Raw genomic sequence first — 22591 nt, forward strand, 5'->3', positions numbered from 1 at the left:
AATCATCCTAGCAGAAATATTAGCTTAGATGCCTTTTCTATTTCTAATCTCATATGGTAGTAGAGCAAATGGACTGTAAAGTCCCCTATAGAAATTGTGACTATTCCTTAGATCTTTTCATATGCACTTTCTTTTTCTTTTTAAATGGAACCTGATTGGAGGCTTATAACATATTTTGTATGTGGTCAGTACTTTATGAATGGGTCTCAAACATTTTTGTGTTTGAGGAATGCTTTCACAAAACAGAATTTTGGATGGTACCTTTTTCTCTTTATTATTTTTTTCTTGAAGTATAATTAACTTAGAGTGTTATATTAATTTCAAGTGTGCAATATAATGATTCAACAATTCTATACAATGGAGCACCTGGGTGGCTCAGTCAGTTAAGTGTCTGCCTTTGGCTCAGGTCATGATCCCAGGGTCCTAGGATCGGGCCCCACTTCTGGCTCCCTGTTCAGTCGGGAGTCTGCTTCTTCCTCTGTCCCCCACCTTGTGCTTTCTCTCACTCTCTCTCTGTCTCAAATAAATAAATAAAATCTTCAAAAAACCCCCAATTCTACACATTTCTCAGTGCTCATCAGGATAAGTGTACTCAATCCCCTTTATTTCATCCATCCCCTGCCCACCTCCCCTCGAGCAGCCTTGAGTTCGTTCTCTTGTATGTAAGAGTCTGGTTTTTGTTTGTCTCTTTGTTTGTTCATTTGTTTTGTTTCTTAAATTTCACATATGAGTGAAATCATATGGTATTCGATGGCACTAGCTTGCACCTGCCTTTGTCATGGCACACTTCATAGGCCACCCTTTAACACCATGATGCTGTTGGAGAAGAATCATATACCATCTTGGCCAGCTTGCTTATGTCATTGCATGTTCTAAGGAAAACACAAGTTTTCTTTGGTTTGGCTTGACATTCACTATAGCTCTTATACCTTGCACCAAATTGTACCTCAATGCTCTGACAAGCAATACTAGAATGTATGTTGGCTTGGTTGTAGCAAAAATCCATTTCTGTGTGGATAAAAATGTGATCATTTGCCTTTGACATGCACACAGGTGGATATATGCTACTTTATGTGATCGAAGTTGAGGCACTGGGGCAAAACAGACACACCACGTAGTGGAGACTGTTGGCTGTCCTCCAAAATTCATCCTCTTTGTTTCATTGGGATAAAATTGTAGGTGGACACATGGTTGCTCAGCCAGAGACCCACTTCCCAGCCTCCTTCCCACTCTTGAGGAGTTGTACCTGGGTTCTTGCAGTAGAATGCGAGAGAAACGACATGTCCTGCTCCCAGGTGAGGGCCTTATAACATGGGTGTGTGTTCCTTTTCTTTCACAAGTTAGGAACTTAAATATTCCCATGATCCAGCTTCCACCATGCAGTAAGGTCAATACCCCAGAGCACAGGTGGACACACTTTTTCTGTGAAGGGCCAAATAGTATCTATTTTCAGTTTTGTGACTAGACAGTCTTTGCCTTACAGCACAAAATCATCCAAAGATGACACATAAACAAATGGGCATGGTTGTTTCCAATAAAATGTTATCTATAAAAACAGTTAATCGGTTGATTTGGCTCACAGGCCTGCAGTTTCCTAACTCTTGCCCTTTGGTGAAGAGACTATGTAGATGAAGAGGGGCCTAACAGAGTCTATGTAGCTGCCCACCAGCCCAGGCTGCTCACCCCAGTTATGAGGGAGAAATACACTTCATTTTCTTGAAGCTGCTGTGTTCTTGGGCCTCTCTGGTCAACACTTTGGCTTTCCCTCCTAACCAGGACACATAAGCAGGCATTGTTGGTCTTCTCCGGACTCGATTTCCCATTTGAAAGCAGGAAACTTTAGTTGGGCACTAGCCATTTTAGATGGATTCCTCACTATGTCTTACTTCTTCTCCCAAGAAGGCTTTTTCCTCTCTATCCATTTTATTAAGGAAGAAAGACTGGTTTTCCCAGTAGACATCTGTCTATTTGGCATATTGTCTTATACTTTCTCGAAACCAACACAGGTATTCCCAGGGTCTTCTGTGGTCTGCCAAGCTGCCTGGGGAACAGAGTCACATCTAGATATAACATGTGAAGGAGGTAACATTTTGTGTCAGGGGGAGCTTTTTGGTCTCTCCTCTACTCAAAGTTCTCTTTCCTCTCCTTAGATGTCTCTTCTGTATCTACAGCTAGTCTTGGAGCATTGCTTTTTCCTAGCTGCAAATTAAAGCGACAGTTCAAAAAACTTCCTATGTCTTTTTGACCCATTCATTCTGTTTTGTTTTGCTTTTTCCAATTATAAATTACATGACATTTAGAGAAAATTTGAAAATATAAAGTTAAAAAGTTATAGACAGTACAACTCCCACGCATAATCATGGCTAACAATTCTGGTACATTTTTGATTCCTTCTTGGTTTGTATTTAGGCATAATTTAAGAAACCTCTTCAAAATCTGAAAGGGTAAGTTTCAGTAATTAAAGCAAATGGATCTGGTGAATAACAGCAGGCGTGGTCAGTTATTTCTGCCTGAGGATCATGGAGGGTTTGATGGAAGAGGTAATATTTCAGTTAGGACTTAGAGTACAAATAGAATTTTGAAGAAGAGCAAATGAGGAAAAAGAATCCTATGATAAAAGAAAAACATGGAGGCATTAAAGTATCCATGTATATGAATAATTTAATGGATGACTGTGGTCCTGAAGAATCTATTAAAATTTTGTGCTCCACTTTCCTTCTTTATGCATTGGGGAGAGTCATATTTGCTTTTTTATCATTCTGAAAATGGAATCTGTTAAGATAATCCCTTTTCAAGTTCTTTGAACTCTTCAAAGGAAAGATACCTAAAAATCTACAGCATAATTGAGGTATCAGATTTTTGCCACTCTTACAATCTATTATGATTTTATTCACTCCTATTTATTTTGTCATCTAGAATTTTATTCACAAGCAAAAGCTTTTAGAAAATTGTACTTATTTTAGGTTAAATGAGAAAAACATTAGCTTAATTTTTCTTACGTGTCTTTTAATGTTTCTGACTATGATTATAATACCTCACAATAACTTATAAAGTTAATTTTAAATTTCAATCATTATTAATTTGGCTGTCTCAAAATCAGGCTATATGTTATTCAAGTACCATTGTTTGGTGTCATGAACACAAATAAGCACTGTGTGTTCGAAAATAAACATTTTAATTGCAGACACTTGCAAACAGTTCAGAGTATGTGTTAATATGACATCTGTAGCATTTCAGATATTTCTGGTTCTCAGGTTTAAAAAAAAGCAATCTATTTTTTTAATTATTTTTATGTTATGTTAATCACCATACATTACATCATTAGTTTTTGATGTAGTGTTCCATGATTCATTGTTTGCATATAACACCCAGTGCTCCATGCAGTACGTGCCCTCTTCAATACCCATCACCAGGCTAACCCATTCCCCCCACCCCTTCCCCTCTAGAACCCTCAGTTTGTTTTTCAGAGTCCATAGTCTCTCATGGATCATCTCCCCTCAGTAAAAAAAGCAATCTAAAAAGCGATAGAACAAAGGGAAAATATTGAAAAGTAATCTGCTTAAAAACCCATGTGAAGGGGCGCCTGGGTGGCGGGTGGCTCAGTCGTTAAGCGTCTGCCTTCGGCTAAGGTCATGATCCCAGGATCCTGGAATCGAGCCTCGCATCGGGCTCCCTGCTCCGTGGGAAGCCTGCTTCTCCCTCTCCCACTCCCCCTGCTTGTGTTCCCTCTCTCGCTGTGTCTCTCTCCTGTAAAATGGATAAATGAAATCTTGAAAAAAAAACAAACAAACCCATGTGAATACTTGGAAATGTCAGACCTTTACTCATTATAATCTTGAACTCCCCATGTTTTACATATGATAAACATTCCAGCCTCTTGTTAGGTACCATGTCATATAAAATTGTCTGGGATTACATTCATATTTAAGATTGTATTCTAATATTCACATGGACTAAATAAAAATCTACTTATTTAGACCTACACAAGAGTAATTTCACTGTCATTCTCCAAGTTGGATTTTATAGTTTCACTAATCAAAAGTAGGTTTATTTTTTAAAGAAACTGTAATTTAGGTGTGACAGGTATAGACAATAAACTCAAGTGTATAAGAAACAGCTCAGTTCTTATTGCCTTTAAATGAGATTAAACAGACTGAGTCCAACCTCACCAGACTTCCAGGAAACCCAATCTCAATCAGTGATTCTCTTAGGATCATAGCATCTGGGAGGTTCACAGGGTGTGGGGTGAGGAAAAGGGCATCTACTTGCTAGGCCATCACGGTCCCAGCTGACATATCGAAGCGAAAATTTAAAAGGTATGCTTCTTTGGAGTTTCATGGCTCTCTGTTCTGTGGTGAGCCCAAGGCTGCCAACCCCTTCTCCAGTCTAGGCACACCACGGAGCCATGTTGTTGAGGTCTTGCTACATTTTTGCAGGGACACTGTGCATGGTGGTGCACTTTGTGCCCTGGACAAAGGACAAGATTAAGGGGGTAGAGGGGCTTAGAACCAGGCTGCACTCTGCTCCCCAGGCCCTGTGCCCTGGTAGGGGGCTGATTCATTGTACTCTGGACAAAGACACCATTTGTTCGAAAGCTGGGTTCCTTTTGGCTTACATCTGCCCAGAGGGGTGCGTTTTCCCGTCAGCACAAAGGCCTCATGTATAGACCAGCCATGGCACTCCCCTCCTTCTGGAATTGCCGCAGAGCGCAGCACAGGTTGCTGCCCCTCGCAGAGCCTCAGATTGCTCATCCTCTTCTGGTTTCATGAGAAGGAATCACTTCTCTCAGCATGGATGATTCTCAAGGGCACTATTCTTCTCCTGTTCTCTTCCACGACTCCCAGCACCATCTCTTTTGAGGACTTAGGAGTCTGCAAGAGTGAAAAGGCCCGTGGCTACAGGTGGTTTGGCTTTCCAAGGCCAAGATGTTCATGGCAAGGAATCACTAGGGCCTCGCTACTAGCTTGGAACAGGAGACGGGTGAAAACTAAGAGTATGGTACACACCCTAATACTCAAAATCACCCACCACACAAGTATGAAGGGGAAATATTAAGTTATAACGTTTATGAATTGCTGTTCCTCCCACTTCTAGGGAGGAAGGACCAGTTCTTTGGCTAGAGAGTCTGTCTCGGACTTGAGAAGTACTGTCCAGGATGAGGAACGGGGTGGGGAGAGCCCAGAAGTCAACACAAAGGATAAAAGAAAGGAAGGGGGGTATAAGGCAGAGAGGAGAACAGAAAGGGGAGTCCTGAGGAAGTGGGGCGGTTGCCATGACAGTGGGATGTTAGAGAGAGAACTGTCTTCAGAAGTCCTGCAGTGCATTGTGTGCTGTAATTCTTCCACCACTTTCTTCCACATGTTTGTGGAAACATGACAAGCAGTACAGTTAGTTTGTGTGCACTTTTAGTTATGTTTCTCAAACTTCAATAAAAAGTGAAATTTGGGCACACTTTACATCCTGGCTTTTTTGTAAGATTGTAGTTCTCTCATAAAACTATTGAGTAGGCACAGAATTGAATAATGAATCATTTTGTATCTATCAAATCCTGACACAAAGAACTGAAAAACCCAATTTAGTTGAGAAACTTGGGAAATGAAATTATCTTCTCCTAAAGATAATCAACATCAGAGGTTGTCTTGACATTTTTGTTTCTCCCACAGTAATGCAAAGATGAAAGCAAAGATTAAATGAGATCATATTATAAGTGACAAGCACAGTGCCTTCCCACAGTAGAATCAGTAAGTGGAGCTATTTTTATTGCTAATGGCTGTAACTATGTGGTCCAAGCAGACAGGCACACATTTAGCAGGACAGTATGTCTCCTATAGTCTGAATGCTGTTGCTCACCTGTACCTGAAATCTTAGACTGGATGCTAGTCCTGGTGTGTCTTGGGGCCCCCATGTGGTTTGTGGAAATAAGTTTGCTTTTAAGGAATCTAGATGAGAGCTAGTGTCACTCAACATTTATTGTCTGCTTTGTGCCAGGCGCTGTTCAAAGCAGAGCTCATTGGAGAGAGGGAAGAAGCTGGTACACATTACTCGAGCCAGTGGCCTGGAAGGAGGCTTGAGGTGTGTGGAGATTGAACATCAATGCAAAATTTAGGTGAATTTTTTTCTTTTCTTTCTTTCTTTTTTTTTTTTTTTAGTTGGCTGACCCTGTTGATGGGGCTCTTTCTTTTTTTGTTGTTGTTTTGTTTGTCTGTTTTGGTTCTCAACCTTCGAAGTAGGTAGTATTTCACAGAGGAGAAAACAAAGTCACAGAAAGATTTAGTAATTTGCTCAGTGTCACACAGCTATTAAGGGGCCCAACCAGGATCTGAATCCTGAGGATCTGACTCCCAAGGCTAAGATGTTAGCAATCAAACTATGCTGAGTACTTGGTACTTGTTCATGTTTCTGTCCCCAACTCCAACAGGACAGAGCAGGATGGGCTAGCCACAATGCAAAGGCAGAAGGGTTCAGATGTTAGAGATTAATCCAGACAACAAATGATGTCTAGTCAAGGAGTCTTGGAAATCTCTGGTAAATGTATTGCTGGAAGGTTTCAAACGTAATTCAAGCTTATTTAAAAGTCTAAAATAGTTTTTATACAAACAAAAAAGGCTCCATCCTAATCAGCTGGATGCATATTAATATCAAGTAGTCATTTAAGCTAGTCTCCCTTATTTGAAGAGTTTTTAATCAATATTCTGAGATAATATACTTCAGTTGCCATAAAATTCCTTTTTGCATTTTTTAGTGATTTAAAGTATTCTTCTCCCTGTCAACCAGCATTTAAAATACATTTCTTTCATATTAGTGAGATTTTATGTGCCTGTTAAATACCATGTGGAAATAATCAAGCCCCATTATGAACCCAATGCCAATTCAACACCAATTTCAAAGCAGTTTACCCACTTAGTGTCAGCAGCTATGCACTTTTTAACTTGTGGTTTAACTTTTAAAATCCCTTTGTTTGATATTGAGTCCACTTCTTTGGTGTAAGTTAATTATTTTGGCAGGATCTGGACCATGTTGGAGTTTGCACCAGTGGGAACCAGCGTTCACTACAGCAGGTGGTGGCTGTGGATGGCACGGGTGGTGTCTGGTGGGGAGGCTTAGTGTTTCCAGGCAGATGACTAGCTTTTTTTTCTTTCCTTCAGGGACTTTCATGGACTTTTTTAGATCACTCAGGCTTGGGTTGGAAAGTTATTTCAATTACTTAGAGAACTAATGAAGATTTCCCACTAGCCTTATTCTCTTAGCCAGAGAATCTGATTCCTTGACTGTGTGTGTAGCAATTAAGTCATTTGAGGAAATAATACAGCAAAGAGGAATAAAGCATGATGGTGTGGGGTCTACAAAAGAAAAGGTGGTTAAGTCTGAGAAGGTAGCATTTAAAAAAAAACCCAAATGATAAGAAGGGGTGAGCCATGCAAAGACCTGTAGAAGAGCGTTCCAGCAGAGGGAAGAGCAGACATGAAGATCCTGGGGCAGGAATGGATTTGATGTATTTTGCGGGGAGGTGCTGCTTTTCTGCCATTTGTAAAAGGCACAGGCCTGGCCCGCCCATCTACTGCTATCTTTCCACTGCTAATGTATGTGCTCGAGTTCAGTGTCTGTGCAAGAGTTCAGTGACATGAACCAGGGATGAAGATCAGCAGAGGAGATAGGAAGGCAGGCAAAAGCAAGGTCATGAGAACTTGTAGGTGATGGTAATAAGCGCCAGTTTTTAAGCGCAATGGAAAGTGCAGTTCAAAGCCTTTGGAGAGTTTAAGTAGGGAGTGACATAATGCAAATTGTGCTATAAAAGATCACTTGGTTGTGGGGTAGATAATGGATTTTATGGGAAGAAGAGTGGAATAATTAGGACGTTATTTGTATATTATAGGCAGGGGATGATGGTGGCTTTGATGTTATCAATGGAGGTAGAGGAGAAGAGAGTGGGTGAAGGATACGTTTTGGAGGGAGAGCTGATAGGAACCGTGATGCATTGGGTGGAGGAGACGAGGGAAAGATATGAAAGAGTGAAATCAAGGACGAGCAAGTAGGTGAGTAACAGTAATATTTATTGAGATAAGACCTCAATTATTCCTCACAATGGCCCTTTGAGATAGTTCTATTATGCCATCTATCCTATATGATCCCTGTATTTGTTTATCCTATCTTATATCTCTCTATATCTAATGTGTACCTATCCTGTATTATTCTTGTATCTATCATAAAAGAGAGGAAAATTAAACCTTAGGACTGTAGGGTAATTTGGCCCTGGACATGCAATTAGAAAGTAGTGAGCAGGAATGTGAGCCCATTCTAACTGAATTCAAGGTCCATACCCTAGTCACCACTCTAAGATTACCTTTTAGTTACTAGCCAACAGCTATCGTTGTCAACATCTTTTTTTCAGGCTTAAGATGAATTTTCGTATTTTAAAACAGATCTACAACATATAATTTATAAATGATCTTTCATATCAACTATTATATTAAAGTATTACTATATACTCTTCATAACATCATGTTCTATGTAAACCATCATCCTTCAAATGTTTCTTTTCAAGAGAATGACTTTGAATATCATGGTGTGGGGAAGAAATAGGTAAATGGCCTAAGAAAGTTTCCTCAAGGAGAGAATAAAGAATGAATAAGTGTTATATTTCTCTGATTAAATATTTATTTCCCTAAGATTTTCACTCAAATATTTATATATATGAAAAAAAATCTATATTTTACCAAAAAACATCTCTTTGCATATTATTTGTGAACTGTTTTAAGAATTATTTAATTTTATTCTTCAGAATTACCTTCAAACTTAAAAAAAAAAAATCTTTAGGTCTCAGCCCTGAGTGGTAGAGCAGTTCACCTATTTCTTAGTATCCAGAATGTACTCTGCCTCATTGTTTTATTCTGGATCCTGTGGTTTCAGGTAATAGAGTCCTGATCAAGCTAGTTCAAGAATAATAATAATGTGAATAATAGTTATCTTAGACTGGGTTTTCTAGAAAGTAGAGATTGAAGCAAGCAGGAATGTTAAAATCTGAAGTCGATTTGGGAGAGGCACACCCAGGGAAGCCAGGGTGGGGAAGACGGGAAACTGCAAAGAAAGATGAATCATGGGATGTGATGTATTCCCACCTTGGCTGCTGCTTCGTGGGACCTGTGACAAGACACAGCATGTCTTCTAGAGACTTCTCCAGACAGGTCCCATGGAGAAACTGTGCTTTAGAGCTGTCCAGGGATGTGGGAAGGAGGAGGGGATCTGCCCGGCTCCCTCTCATCCCATTGATCAGTTTGTTCCTGGGGGTCTGACTCCCTCTCCCTTGCAGGTTGCATCATGAGGGACCTTCAGTGACCGCTCAGGAAGTTTGGTACAGTTGCCTGGGGCATCCAGCGGGGAGGACCTAGCTCTCCCAGCAACGTGGGCTATCTGGGAGGTGGGAGGTCGGGAGAATTTGAAGATGTGAGTAATCTGATATATCTGAATGTCAGTAGGCTGAGCATCATACTTGGATTATCTTACTGAAACCTCATCAAAACCCTATAAGGTAGCTGTTATGTGCCTTAATTTACAGTTAGGGAAATTTAAATAATAAGTGCCGGAACTAGGTTTTCTTTTTTTTTTTTTTAATTTTTATTACGTTCAGTTAGCCAACATATAGTACATCATTAGTTTTTAATGTAGTGTTCAATGATTCTTTAGTTGTGTATAACACCCAGTGCTCATCACGACACGTGCCCTCCTTAATACTCATCACCAGGCTACTCCGTCCTCCCACCCCGTCCCTTCTCTAACCTTCAGTTTGTTTCCTGGAATCTCATGGTTTCTCTCCCTCAGCAGAGAAAGACAATTCCATCATATGGTTTCACTCATATGTAGAACGTAAGGAATAGTGCGGAGGACAATGGGGAAGGGAGGGAAAACTGAATGGAACTAGGTTTTCATGTAGGAAGTCAGACGCTAAAGCTCATGCCTTAACCACTGTACTTTCCTTTTGAAAGCTCTGGATGAGTTAGAGGGTCTTATTAAAGTGATGAAATTCCAGGGAAATATACAGGGGACTCTCCTGGGAAACAGGGTTGGGAATTGGACCACCACTGGAAGCCAGGCCAACCCAGAGGTTTCAGAGTTGTGTACCTTCATGGCATATCTGCTTTTCCTATGATTCCTATCCATTTTTTTTTTCCACTCTGTGAGTCAACCATCTTTCCTCCCTCTTATCTCTAACTAATGAATAATAACAGTCTCTGCTCACTTTCCATCTCTTCTCTGGCCTCTATGCTAACTCACAGCACTCTAGCTCTAACTCTACCCCTGTGGCATACAATGTCTGTGTCCTGGTTTGCTATTTCTACATTTCTCAGGGAAGCATTGGCCTAAGATAGTTTTTAGAGTGTGTTGGAAAATAACTCAATTATTAAGTTCTTTGGAAAGTGAATTCCTTAGAAACTATGGGTAGATCACAAGACCCCTGTTCGGGACTTATGGGACCTAAGAAGTACACTATGTGCAATGTGTAAGTTCTCAGAAGCAGATTCTGAAGAACGCCCACGAATGTGCCAGCCTTGAAATGTTCTTTTTCTTTTCTGCGTTTGTATAACATGGCCTGAAATTCAAGGCCCTTGAAAAGAGGGGCTGATTGGCTGAATGTAACTGACGTACCAGCCCTTAGCTACACCAGGCAACTTTCACAAGGAAATTAGTTGAAGGAGCCTCCAGTGATACCTCGATTCACTTTCCCAACAGGGTTGCACATAATAAGGGAGATAATTACCTAGGAGGATATTAGGATGCTGGAAGAAAGCAGGGGATGAATGTTGGGCCGACAAAATAGGACAAATATTTTCCTTGCCCAGCCCATCATTTCTCTTAGTGCAGCACACAACTCACCATTCGTTGGCCAGTCTATAAATGGCAAGAAAATTGTGGCGAGCCTTCATGCATTTCCAAGTAACATCTAAATGACTTTCCAATGATCTATTTTGAATTATTTATGCCTTCACTTTCTTCTGTTTGCACATCCTAGATCTAATCATAAGAAATGACCATATTATAACCATTTATCAGACAACACTTTGGCATCATATTTCTTTATTTACAATTCAGCATTGGTCTTCAATTTACTACTGTGTCAGGTGCTATGGGAGCTACAGAGGCCCTGGATAAGATGTGATGGTTGCTTTCTGGTGCTTAGAATTGAATATAGGAAACATAATACAGAACAAATAATACAAAATAAAATAATAGAATATAAACCAGCGCATAATCAAAGATTAAAAAGTACATCTATGTGTGGGGGGCTAGCCTGGCTGAGAACCTAACTGGTGCTGGCATAAGAGGAGCTACGTGCAATGTATAATTTAAATCTGGGAGGAAATATTTTTCATCCAGGGAAGAGACTTGTGGTGTGGCAACCAGGTGATCTTTGCCCAGGCTATGTTAATCTAAATTATAATTTTTTGCTATTCGTTTATTCCAAAAGGTAGGACAGAGATTGATTTAGACTCTCTCTCCTTCTGTGTGTAGTAAAGAGATTTTGTCCCGGGGTTATTTCCTTTGGCCACAGTCCCGCTCTGCAGCTTTGCAAGGAGGTGCTGCTTTTCTGCCATTTGTAAAAGGCACAGGCCTGGCCCGCCCGTCTACTGCTATCTTTCCACTGCTAATGTCACGAGATGCCTCTGGCAGCATAAATAACTTTATTACGAAGCTGTAAAGTAGAGCAAGTTATTAATATTGTATGAATTGCATTCTATTCGTTTTTTTTTTTCTCTAATGAGGGTTAGATCTTACCATAGTCTGGAAAATACATCCTTGAAACTGCTGAGTAACATGTATTGCATGAAATGAATCAGGAAGCTCCATCGCTACTGGACATTTTGATTGGAAGCTGGTTTTAATAAGTTCAGGTTTCCTTCTGAGATGCTTATTTTCTTCAGGAATTTCAGGATTAAGGCAGGCTACCTCTCAGTGCTAACTACAAAGAATTGGATTTGACAGTGTAGTGTAAACAGACCTGGATCGATGAGATGACATTCTGAGCATTATCAAGAGGCTTGTGGACTGCTTTGTTGTGAGAGGTAATTGACACTGAAAGCTTTTGAAAATTGAGGTGTACAGGAGCAGGGCCAAGTCAATGATGTTTTGTTTCATCTGAGGTATTTGAATAAGACATTAGTTGGTGGGTACTAATACCACTTTGCGAAGCTCAAGTTTAGGCAAGACATTAACCTCCTCTACAGCAAGCAGAAGTTAAGTTAGAAAGGATAAAAATAAAATTCCCTCCAGATCAGTGCAATTACTCTGTGAGGAACGGAGGAAGACAGGGGTCTGCAGATGTCACAGACTGCGCTTCATTTGATAGAGGTTTATTTATTTCCCTTGGGCCATTAATAACCACATGTTAAATTTTCTCCCTCCTTGATGTCGATCTGATCCTTTATTGTAAGTTGATTTAAAAACAGAACGCTCTGAAAAGACTCAGGATGCTAGGTTCCAGTCCTAAATTTTCTACCAACGGACCTGATTTTCTGCTTTTTTGTCCCCAGTGACAGGAAACGCTCATATTACTGATTTGCATAATATTGATTTCCCCACGGGGTTTCCTGGGAGTGTGCAATTCCTGACTCACTTCCCCAGGAATAGACTGACACACTTCTCTCCCACTATCCAAATGTCACTATTTTATTAGTAGCAACAAACTACTGTGATACACTTCCAACTGAGTGTGGCCTCCCAGGTATCTTGACATCTGGCTGCGATCTGCGGCACGCAGAGTCTGCCCGACAGTGAGTGAACGGCTTAATTTCTCTGTGCTTTATTTTCCCTCCAAGAAGGCCCCTTCCAGTTCTGAAATTTTAAAGCACTCTCCTAGAGCAGCAACCAAGCCAAATGAGGTCTCTTTGTATATTTCTATCATGCTAAGGTAAGACACTGCCTTACTTACTAAGTCAGAGTTCTTCCAATACCGAATTCTAAACTTGACAACGGCACAGGGCTATGAGTTAGGCGCCGTTGGACTCACTGGCATTCGACAGGGTTAGGCTACTCCCTTGAACATATTCTAACTTCCTTTAATGTCCATGTTGGACCTAGTAACCATTCATGCATGATGGAAACAACTATATTATGATATAAGTGTTAGTGTGGTATAAGCATAACATTTACATTTGCAATTCATTCCAGCCATCAGCACACGCGCCTTCAGTTCCATGAGAGCCTGGCCTTCGGTCTGGTCTGTTCATCTCCTCACGGTCTGGCACAGAGGAGACGTCCAACGATATTTGTTGAGTCAACTAACAACTTCCGCAATAATGACGATATATGAAGTAGTGATGTCTTTTATTTTTTATATTACTGGACTATTTTTGCCTGCATGGGATAGAAACCCAACTTGCACGAATGTAAGCAAAAAGAAAAGATGCCGTTGTGGGAGCACTCCTAGATGGAGGGTGGGTGCCTGTCCTTAGGAGTAGTACTCGGCAACCCAGACTTTTCTGGCTCCATCTGGCATCCTTGATTCCTTCCAGCTTCCTCTACAAGGTGACTCGTGGTCACAGGTAGCACCTGGGTTCACATTTCAGTTTTCTTTTCAGAAGGGAACCACCTTGTTCCCTAGTTTGTCCGGCTCCAGTTTTTTTACCCAGTGTTTGTTGCAAAGGTTGAGGGCCGGGCAGGGTTCAGCAGAAGGTCTTTCATCACAGATTTGTTAGTTCCTGTTGAAAAGCAGATTAAAGATGGGAAAGCTTTAAAAGGCTATTTTTAAATATTTTATTTTAATGAATTAATTTGCCAATCTTTTGATGTAAAGCCAATACTTTTTTTTTTTTTTTTTAACTCTGAGACTATTGTTTGGAGCTCTACCTTGCTCTTCTTGAAAAAAAAAAACACAAACATATCTTCATGCAGCTTTTCAACTGTGATTTCCTTAAAATGGAGAAAAGACTTAATCCTCTAAATGTTTAAGATTCCCCCCTTGATTGTGTATAGTGCTTTTCCCCATGATTTATTTGATGTGTGTGTGTGTGTGTGTGTGTGTGTGTGTGTGTGTGTGTGTGTACTTTGTCTCTATTTTTCCCAAAACTTTTGGGATAAATTTTCAAAAATAAAGCTTTCATTTCAGCTGCATTCATTTATTGTTTGTTTAATATCTAATGAAGTTACATACTTATAATAACTATCAAAACTGGCATGTAGGTGTGGGAATAAATGCAAGTGACTCTTGATTAGTATACAGCTCCAAAGGGGCAACTGAAGTATGCAGACATTCGAAGAGATGCCAACTCGCCACTGTTTAATGTGCCCTCTGCCAACTGGTCTTGTTAGGAGGGGAAGGAAGAACATCTCTTGCTAGGGTGATTTGGGTTTAACAAAGGCAATCTCTCTGCCTTTGAGTCCTCACAGTGTATGGAGGGACAGACATGCACACGTAAACACAGAATGTAGAATGTGATGGATCTAATAAAGAGGGATACTATGAGAGCAAAGAGGAGGGAGTCACTCTTTCTGCTTGAGTGTCAGTCGGTTGGAGCTGCATCTTTAAGAACAGCAAAGGGGAGAAAGGACATGGCAAGCACCAAGGCAGTGAGACGTGAAAGAACAAGGCAGAGCTTGTGACCATGTCTAACTACTGAGGGCCTCGGAGTATTCGAACTGGAGAAATGCCAAAACAAATTTATGAAAATTGTGGTAATTTTAAATGTTTACCTTTCATACATTAAAACCATTAACACACATAAAAAGTGATATTCCAAAGAAATCACAGGATTTATTTTAAAAAGCCATCCAGGCAGTATAGGCCTCGATGGGGCATATTAAAAATCATATGATGAACATTTGAATGATGAATATCTTGTCAGCATACATATGTGACTCTATGTGTAATATCATCTGGAGATAATGCAAAAGCCTAACTTTGAAGTGGTTATAAATGTTCCACCATAGCCAAATGGCTCTCCTCCACGCATGCCTTCTGGCTCATATGCACCTCAAGCATGGTATATGAAGGTAATTGCAAATTGAAAATTATTGGGCATGGATGTGATTTAGGGTATGTTTTAAAGAACCACATTAACGAAGCAATAATGGAAGATAAGAGAGAAATCATTAAGGACCTTGAAGCCATGTTAATAAATTTGGAATAAAGGTAACAGAAAGCCCAACAGCTCCCCTCTCTGAAAAAAGCTATTGGCCATCACAAGCCAATATTATTTTCCCATTTTTTATATCATTTTCTTATAAGACTATGATGCTCCCCTAAAAGCATTGAATTGTTATGTACCCATCAGACTGGATAACAAATACTGAAAGATACCCTTAGTTGAGTAACTTGGGATGTAGAATCATTTGGCCTTAAAGATAAAATTTTGGCTTAGGTTGAATGTGAAAAATGTTCAAGAAAATACTCAACATAGGAGCTTTGCACAAATTCCGAACTAGATAAAGTATCCTAGACTCTCATAGTTTCTACTGTTCTTCTGCAGGCTTCCAGCATCATCTTTCACTCTGACATAATCTACAAGGGATTTGGCTAGCGATGTCTCTCCCTATGGCACCGTATCTTTACCCTAGCAGGTATGGCTCATGGTGATGGATGTCATACACATGCACAGACAACAGGAATATAAAAAGGTTGTGGTGTCTCAAAGAATAGGCAGAGAGATGCTATCTGTCAAAGAATGTGATGATCAAGTCTGTTTTCTCATAGTTGTTAATAACTCCACACTTTTTAAAAGAAAAAAAGTATACTTTTGGAAACATTATCAGGGAGGATACCCTTTAATTGAAGGAAGTATATTTGATGATAAGTCATGGATGGATTTTTAAGAGTGATGAATACTACTATAATGAACATCCATAAGCTGGAAGAAATCATGAGGTAGTTGACAGGTTTTCAAGCATCAAAAACTATCCTTTTAGCCCTGAGTCATAGAGTTTGATTCTTTCTGGATTGGCCAGGCACTGACAGGGCTCACATGTTGACTCTCAACACGACTGATTGAATGGATTAAGGGAGATTTATAAATATACTTGATATTTCTAGGCATCATGTAAATGTAAAATTGTTTGAAATTTTGATTTTTTTTACTTATCATGATGAGTTTATTTTCCATATGGAATTAAGAGATCTAATTTAAAAGATTAAATTATATGATTACAATTCAATTATTGATCAATAACATGACAGAATTTAAAAAGCCAGTGTAAAATGGTAGATAGGATAGAGGTAATGAAACGTGAAAGTCAAACTTTCAGATCTTTGCATTAATGATTAGACTCAGATGTCCGAATGGGCCCTTAGATGATTATTTGTTTGGCCTTGTTTAAGAGATGAAATTATGAGCCGAAGTTTATGTGACCTTTCTCCATTTACAACGTGTCCAGTTTGGAGTTTAAGAGTTTCTGGCTCTGCCCAGTTTAAAAAGGGCTAATTGAATTTAAATTAAAAAAAAAAGAAAGAAAAAAAGGGGAAATGTATCTATTCTGTTTACTAAACTCAGGAATGGGTCATGAATGGAATGAAATGGAATGGAATGGAATGGTGTCAATGGAATTATAAATAAACATCTTGTTTCTACCTTTTCTAAGTTGTTTTGAGATAAACTTTATATTATATTATGTGTTGCTACTGCCATTTACCAACACTAGTTTTACAAGTACTAATCTATTTTTAGGTGAAGGTGGGAGTTCACCAAGGGCAATATTTTTAACTCACAATAAGAAATTTATAGGAATGCCTGGGTGGCTCTGTTGGTCAAGTGTCTGCCTTCGGCTCAGGTTGTGATCCCAGCGTCCTGGATCTCCCTTTGCTTCTAGCTCTCTCCGTCTCTCATGAATAAATAAATAAAATAATAAAAAAAAGAAATTTATAATATATCAATGTATATAAATGTAATTGTATAATGTAAACATAATATTTATAGAAACATCTCTAGATATTGTATAAATATTATTTATGTATATTACTTATGTATTTAATATATATAAGTTATATAAATATACATATGAAACAAGAGTCTCACAAAACAAACTCTATTCTTACTACTAGTAATGCTTTCTGACCACTTTTAGGAACCACTGTGGTGTGTAGGTTGCCCAAATCAGTGGGTCAGCGCCATCCTCTTAGCCCAGTCTCATACAATTCCTCAAAAGAAAGGCTGTGACAGCCAGCAGGAGTAATTCCACTCGACGCATGGGGGGAGGGCCAAGAGTACTGCCCTATGATCTATTCTATCTATTATTTCATAATTTTTAAAATGTCTTCTGACTCTCTAGATTGACCATTCCCAATCCTTTTTGCCTTTCTGTCTCTCCATTTGGTGTCCTGGGAGAGAGAATATGATCAGCTCAGTTTAAATGAAGTGTCTATGCCTGCACTAATCAGCTGTAGACAAAGAGAATAAGATCCCTTTTTAAAAATTTATTTATTTTATTTAAATTCAGTTGGCCAACATATAGGACATCATTAGTTTCAGATGTAGAGTTTAGTAATTCATCAGTTGCCTGTAACACCCAGTGCTCATCACATCACGCACCCTCCTTAATGCCCATCACCCAGTTACCCCATCCCCCCATCCACCTGCCCTCCAGCAGCCCTGTTTCTTTTCCATAGTTAAGAGTCTCTCGTGGTTTGTCTCCCTTTCTGATTTCTTCCCATTCTGTTTTCCCTCCCTTCCCCCATGATCCTCTGCACAGTTTCTTATATTCCACATATGAGTGAAACCATATAATTGTCTTTCTGTGATTGACTTATTTCTCTCAGCACAATACCCTCCAGTTCCATCCACATCAATGTACTTGGTAAGCTTTCATCCTTCATGATGGCTGCATAATATTCCATTGTGTGTGTGTGTGTGTGTGTGTGTGTGTGTGTGTGTGTGTGTGTGTGTGTATACCACATCTTCTTTATCCATTCATCTGTCGATGGACATCTGGGCTCCTTCCATAGTTTGGCTATTGTGGACATTGTTGCTAAGAAAATAGGATCCTGTAGTCCAGATATGATCATCTTCTATCCCAAACTTTCTGCATCAAGGGGGCTAATTCCAGCAGGTGGGGATCCTGTGAGCTAAGCAGTCACCCTAGTTAGCATGTATTTAAGATGCCAATATCCTTGGGATCTTGGACCCCTCTTCTAAGTTCCTTCAGGGTTCTAGTCCAGAATACATTGACAAGTGGGAATTATTATCTGATTTTACTGGAGGAGAATCCAAGAAATAAAGGATGAATGATTTACTCAGAATTCCTGGGGACTCTGTGGAACAGACAAGGCTAGATCCATGCCTTCTTACTTTTGGTGTATGGCGGTATGTTGCTTGTTCAACACAGTGGACTTAGAAACCTTATTGTCATTACAACTGCTTTGTTCATGTCATTCCTACAAAAAAGCCAAAAAAAAAAAACACCTACATATTTTCATTAATATGATGCTCTTCAAAAGGTTCTGTTCCCTGTTACATATTTTATGCAATGTTAAAATGGCTTGTTTGAGCATTTGCTCCTGTACTCATATAAGTCTAGCAGTCTATAATTTCCTGTGACACTCCCTTTTCCTTTTTATTAGATAGGGAAAGCATTTCCCTTCTTTCATCTTTAGACGTGTTTTGTGTGTCCTTTATAATTTCTCAGAAAGATTGAACAGTGGCTCTGTAGTGACAGCAGTAAAGTAATTTGTGATCCTTCAAAAAGATGCAGTACAAGTTAGAATTATTACTCCGTGTTAACAAAGTAACATATGACACCTAATATATTTTACTCTGATCTTCCATGTCCATAACTCTGGCTTTTCCAGAATTATGTCTATAAAAGTTATATTTTTAAAATGTGCAATAGACATTGGTCAAACTGGAAGCAAATTTTTTTTTCCTTTTCTCTTTCTTTTTAAAAAATTTAGAGCCAGCAGGGTTATGCCGATAGGCATTCTGGGGAGCATTAAGGGCTATTGGTTGAGGACATTGGCAGCCCCAAGCTGAGAATTCTATAACCCTTTCTGGGTCTCTGTCAGGATCCTGGTGTAAAGATTTCTTAGCAAATATATAACCCCCAGACAAGAGTCCTCACTTGGTCTAAATCATTATGATGATCATCTTACACTTGCTGATTACCCCATTAAATCTCTACACTGAAGAGTAATGCTTTAAAAGTGCATGTATGTGTGTGTGTGTGTGTGTGTGTGTGTGTGTTTCAGAACAGATGTTTTAATTCAGAATGTAGATGACTACTTTTTTTAAAAAAAGAAAAGTTTCCAGTAGAGAAAGAAATAGAAGTAAGGAACTCAGCTAGTGGTCAGGAAGGAACTTAGCTGGAGGTAACAAGTCTGTTTTGTCAGGAGTTAGTATCTGATTGTCATCATCACGGGGAAATCTCTAGTTTCTTTTCAAAAGCCTGAGCAGTTTTTAACGCTCCTCTGACGTTTAATCCCACTACCTGGCTCTCCACACAGAGGGCTTCAGATGATTCAGTATTTTCTAAAACTTCCTGGGTTTAATTCTCCCCTTCCCCTTGGTGACTGGAAAGATTGCAGCCTCTACAACTGTTGCCCTTTCCCACCCCCACCCCTGACAAAATCTCTTCTCATAGTTTTCCAAGAAGGAACGTAAGTTGCTTCCTAAAATTATCATTCAATACTACCAGGAACTGAGAAATCAACAGTACTGAGCAAGACATTTTCTGCCAAAGCAAGGGCCAAATACATTCAAAGAACATTTAAGGAAAGAGGGAGAGAGTCCTGTATCCATCCCTTCTTAAGCCTTTTGCTGTTCATGGATCTACTTTTCCTTCAGGGGATCTTGCTCTTCCCTCGAAGGACTTGCTTGTCCCAGCCTAACAGTGAACTATAGGGCTGTTCTGTTGATCTTCTAGTTCTCTCCGCAGAAGCTTTCCTTTTCCCATTTAAAGATTTATTTATTTATTAGAGAGAGAGAGAGAGGAAGGGGCAGAGGGAGAGGGAGACAAAGAATCTCAAGCACACTCCACGCTGAGCGCAGAGCCTGGACACAGGGCTCGAGCTCATGACTCTGAGATCATGATCTGAGCAGAAACCAGGAGTTGGATGTTTAACTGACTGAGCCATGCAGGTGCCCCTCTTTTTTCACATTTAAAATGAGGATAGAAACAAGATAAGCCCACACAAGGAAGAATTCAGAGTGCCTGGCTGAAGTTGCTAGTAGCAGAGCACAGAGGTCTGGGGGTGTCCAGGCAAATTATTTATCCCAATTTACCATAAACATTCCCCTAGATTCAGGGGTAAAATGATCACTTTCTGAGAATAGTTTCCTGCAGAGACCTGCCATGCAGGTCTGGTGTTTCGGTGACACGTTAGATTGTTCCCCAGGGTGGGGCAGGAATATCTCCCTTAGGAAGCTCTTACTTCCAGGTTGAGCTATCAACAAACCATTCCCTGTCTTTGGTCTAATTAAACTATACATATTTTGGGGGGGGGGTGTAAAATAGAGATGCTGACATGTCAGCATTTATGCTGCTGACACAAACGTTCTGTGTATAGTTGATGTAAATGTTGCTGACATAAACCTTCTCCTCGAGAACAGATGCTAGAGGTGCTTTTTCACTATCTTCCAGTGGATTAAATTTAAGCATTGTCTGGGCCAAGAGTTGAAGAATCTACTACTGATATTCAGTCCTCCACTATGACAAATTAGCCTATGGATTATTCAATACTTATTTCTTTGATGCCAATATCTTAAATTAGAGCTTGACTTCTTTTAAAGTTCAGTATTAGAAGAAGAATGCAGTACTGATTATCTTTGTACCAGTGTCTTCGTTTCCAGGGCCTTAAAGATGACATTTAGTTTCGGGTAGAAAATAGAGGCATGATGGTTTATTGTATAAAATAAGTTACATTGTAATACAGATTTCATGTTAATATGACTTTTGAACTGTTGCATTAACTGAGAGTTGCCACTGGTGAGAATTTTGTAGATGACTGTGATGAAAGCTATAGATCTTCTTCAGGGAGAATTGCATACACACTCAACATAATACACACAAATTTAAGGGGCTCAAGAACTCCTAAGGTTGCTTATGAACCTAAGGTTAAGAACTTCCTTCATTGGTTGCATTGATCAGAGATGACATTTACCACCGACATTTGGGGATACAGTATCCCCAATAAGGCTTTTAAAAGATGGGCACCTGGGTGGTTCAGTCGGTTAAGCATCTGCCTTTGGCTCAGGTCATGATCCCGGGGTTCTGGGATCAAGTCCCACATCGGGATCCCTACTTATCAGGGAGTCTGCTTCTCCCTCTGCCCTTCCCCCCTGCTTGTGCACTCTCTCTCTCTCACCAAAATAAATAAATAAAATCTTTAAAGAAAGATCACATCTTCATCCATAGTATCTTTTTATAATATTGATACTCAAGAATTTTGTGAGTTAAGACCTACTGGCTATTGGAGGTGTATTAGTTTAAGTCCTCCAAAAAGCTAGTGTCAAGGCAGGATGAGATGTGCAAAAGATTCATTGGGAAAAAATGCCAGTGAAGGATAAAAGAGGAGGGAGCAGGAGTTGGTAGGTGACCCTACAGGCCTGGAAACTGATCTGACACCTGGGAAGAATCTCAGACCACAGTGCCGTTCTAAAAAGTCTCCGCCAGGCCAACAGGGAGTCCCTGAGCAAAGTTCGTACATTAGAAGAGTTGTGCGTTGGGCAGGCTGGCCTGCCCCAGCTTTGCCTGGGAGAAGCATGGGGGAAGCATGGCCCGGGCATGAGTGCTGTGGCAGACTCAGAGATGCAGCACCTGGAGGCTGTCGGGCAAACATGGTCCCCACGCAGGACCTCTTGAAAGGGGGTCTAAGCAGTGGTCTTCATGGCCACCACATGGGGGAAAGAGGGTCTTTGTAGGTACAAAAGAGCAAGTTCTTCTTTTTTCTCCCACTTCCTTATGTTTTGATAGCTGCGACTCTTTGGTCAGTCTGACTCTGCCAGCCAAAGTGTACACAGGGATAGGTAATACGATATCGTAATTTTGTGACTTGGTTTTTGCCTCCCTATAATACTGTAGCCACACGAATTGTTCAGCAAGGGGTTAGGATGGCAAGATCATTATCCACAGAGGTTAAATACATCAGCTTTTTACCACAACCTTCACCTTTTGTCCCGGGGCACTCAGCGACAACATTCCTGTTAAATAGGAAGGGACTATAGAATTAAAAATTGCTGTTTAAGTGTAGAGCCCAGAATACTCACCAAAGTTTGACAGAAGCCATGCTAATATCCAGTGTCTCTCTTTGTGGTCTCAGTGGGATTAAGTCCAAAGAGTGGTGTCCAGTTTTTTTTTTTTTTTTTTTTTACCTCCCTCCCCCCACCAACCCTGTGGCCTGTCAGCCCCTTTCTTTCACGTCTACAAAAGACACATGGAGGATTCCCTTCCCTAACCTGTAGAGCAGAGCCAGGCTACTCTCCCAGGGGCCTGCGTTCTCCAGGGGAGTGAGCTATACTAGACGTGGGCTGGGTGGGAGAAGAGAGCAAAGAGACAGGGACAGCATGGTGAGCAATGCTAAAGAGAGCTCCTCTGTGGTAGGAACGTGAAATGGTCCCAGGATATGGGAGTTTATGATAATGCATTCACTCACCAAAGGAAGAGTCATGGGGCAGTTACT

General features: G+C 40.2%; 1 protein-coding gene across 2 annotated transcripts in view; it reads left to right on the top strand.

Moving 5' to 3' along the window:
* OGFRL1 (opioid growth factor receptor like 1) overlaps positions 1-22591 on the top strand; it is a 69387-nt gene that overhangs the window by 31761 nt on the left and 15035 nt on the right. The window contains exons 8-9 of one of the 2 annotated variants that reach the window (XR_003211833.2): positions 5989-6072; positions 13162-13800. The exons of the other annotated variant lie outside the window; for it this stretch is intronic. The gene's annotated coding sequence lies outside the window, so the exon portion shown is untranslated. Of the gene's footprint in view, positions 1-5988; positions 6073-13161; positions 13801-22591 lie in introns of those variants that run through there. 2 annotated transcript variants of the gene reach the window in all.

This window comes from Callorhinus ursinus, unplaced genomic scaffold, assembly GCF_003265705.2.
Source record: "Callorhinus ursinus isolate GAN/ISIS: 27379988/994484 unplaced genomic scaffold, GSC_fseal_2.0 scaffold22, whole genome shotgun sequence".
NCBI classification, from domain to species: Eukaryota; Metazoa; Chordata; class Mammalia; order Carnivora; family Otariidae; genus Callorhinus; species Callorhinus ursinus.